Genomic DNA, 2,500 nt, shown 5'->3' on the forward strand with positions numbered 1-2,500 from the left:
CTCAAATATATTAAATAGATGCTTTCAGGATTATGGTGTTGAAGCTTATATAGCCTTCATTCATGAGTTCATCTTGAATGTGCAAGTGTTTGAATGTGTTTATATAAGTGGAGCCGTACCTGTTGGTTTGTCCCATTATAAGGACACTAGCTTCTTAAATGGACAAATTGCGTCTAGCAGTAACGAGATTGAGCAATAACAGGTCTGTGATGCCCTTAGATGTCCTGGGCTGCACGCGCGCTACAATGAAAGTATCAACGTGTATTTCCTAGACCGAGAGGTCCGGGTAAACCGCTGAACCACTTTCATGCTTGGGATTGTGAACTGAAACTGTTCACATGAACTTGGAATTCCCAGTAAGTGTGAGTCATTAACTCGCATTGATTACGTCCCTGCCCTTTGTACACACCGCCCGTCGCTACTACCGATTGAATTATTTAGTGAGGTCTCCGGACGTGATCACTGTGACGCCTTGTGTTTCACGGTTGTTTCGCAAAAGTTGACCGAACTTGATTATTTAGAGGAAGTAAAAGTCGTAACAAGGTTTCCGTAGGTGAACCTGCGGAAGGATCATTATTGTGTTCCTATCCGTAAATATTATAAAAAAACAAACAAACAAACAAACAAACAAACAAACAAAAAAAGAATAAAAAAGAAAAATTATTTTCTTTTTTTTCTTTTCATTCATTTATTTGAATGTTTTTCTTTTTTTTCTTTTTTTTTTACTCCTTGTATTGTAGTATAATGAAAATTATATCGCATACATTGTATTTGAACGCAACAAACCTTTAAACATATATAGTTGTACTTATTATTTATAAAAATAATATAAATGATAAGTTAATTTGTTCTCATTAACGTGTAATTCCTTAAAAATATATAGAAATTAAATAAAATGTAATAAAAAAGGAATTACTGTTTTTGTTGGACTAAGACATGCGCAACTTGTAAATGTTTGGGTTGAAAATTACAATTTATTGAAAGATGTTTTAAATAATTTATATATTATATACGAAAACGAAATGTTATTCTTTCAATAAATTAAAAACTCTTGACGTTAAATTAAAATAAACAAAAAATTATCACTCTAAGCGGTGGATCACTCGGCTCATGGGTCGATGAAGAACGCAGCTAACTGTGCGTCATCGTGTGAACTGCAGGACACATGAACATCGACATTTTGAACGCATATTGCAGTCCATGCTGTTATGTACTTTAATTAATTTTAAAGTGCTGCTTGGACTACATATGGTTGAGGGTTGTAAGACTATGCTAAATTAGTTGCTTATTCTTTTAGTCAATTAAAAGAATTTAAGCACATGGTATATTACTGGATTGTATTTTTCAATCCATAATATTAATAGCATAAAAAGAAATATAGAAAATATATTCTTGAACACCTCATATTTGAACGAAATTTTATAATAAATAAGAATCTTAGTATTCCCAAAAACAATAAAATTTCAATATTATTATTTCAAATAATATATACATTTAGAGGAACGTCTAGCATAAAATATTATTTTATTCTAGGATTGCCTTAAATGTAAAAAACCAAGAAAATAATATTGTTGTTATAATGAAGTAAGTAGTACGGGATGAAAAGATTGAATATTTATTATTAAGAAAATTATATTGGTGTTAAGAAATAATTATGTATGTTTCTTTAAAATAGCAAAAAGCTAAAATATAAAATAAATATAAATATTTTATACAACCTCAACTCATATGGGACTACCCCCTGAATTTAAGCATATTAATGAGGGGAGGAAAAGAAACTAACAAGGATTTTCTTAGTAGCGGCGAGCGAAAAGAAAATAGTTCAGCACTAAGTCACTTTGTCTATATGGCAAATGTGAGATGCAGTGTATGGAATATCTTAATATCTAGTATGAGAAATTAACGATTTAAGTCCTTCTTAAATGAGGCCATTTACCCATAGAGGGTGCCAGGCCCGTATAACGTTAATGATTACTAGAAAGATATTTCCAAAGAGTCGTGTTGCTTGATAGTGCAGCACTAAGTGGGTGGTAAACTCCATCTAAAACTAAATATAACCATGAGACCGATAGTAAACAAGTACCGTGAGGGAAAGTTGAAAAGAACTCTGAATAGAGAGTTAAATAGTACGTGAAACTGCTTAGAGGTTAAGCCCGATGAACCTGAATATCCATTATGAAAAATTCATCATTATAACTGTGATATTTATAATATTATAGTAATAGTGTGCATTTTTTTCATATAAGGACATTGTAATCTATTAACATAATAAAATATTTATCAAAAGATCATTGGTGTTAAGTTTATTCAAATTAATTTGCTTTTAGCTTATTAACATAGAATAAATACTGATGATTTGATAAAGTGTTGATAGATTTTACATATATAATGCTTAAATTCTTTTGAATTTTACAATAATATTATTATCATTGATTTTAATATTAATTGTATGCATTTATATGATTAACAATGCGAAAGATTCAGGATACCTTCGGGACCC

The 2,500-nt window shown here is 30.4% G+C and overlaps 2 non-coding genes across 2 annotated transcripts in view; both read left to right on the top strand.

Moving 5' to 3' along the window:
- Positions 1-1,083: 1,083 nt before the first annotated feature.
- Positions 1,084-1,262, top strand: LOC128923848 (5.8S ribosomal RNA). Its single transcript, XR_008472571.1, has one exon. It is a non-coding gene; the product is annotated as a 5.8S ribosomal RNA (ribosomal RNA).
- Positions 1,263-1,714: 452 nt separating this feature from the next.
- LOC128923857 (large subunit ribosomal RNA) overlaps positions 1,715-2,500 on the top strand; it is a 3,984-nt gene continuing 3,198 nt past the window's right edge. Inside the window, exon 1 of the ribosomal RNA XR_008472580.1 lies at positions 1,715-2,500. This exon is cut by the window's right edge and continues 3,198 nt beyond it. This is a non-coding gene — a ribosomal RNA (large subunit ribosomal RNA).

The sequence above is a fragment of the Zeugodacus cucurbitae genome, unplaced genomic scaffold (genome assembly GCF_028554725.1).
Source record: "Zeugodacus cucurbitae isolate PBARC_wt_2022May unplaced genomic scaffold, idZeuCucr1.2 ctg00000068.1, whole genome shotgun sequence".
Classification (NCBI taxonomy): Eukaryota; Metazoa; Arthropoda; class Insecta; order Diptera; family Tephritidae; genus Zeugodacus; species Zeugodacus cucurbitae.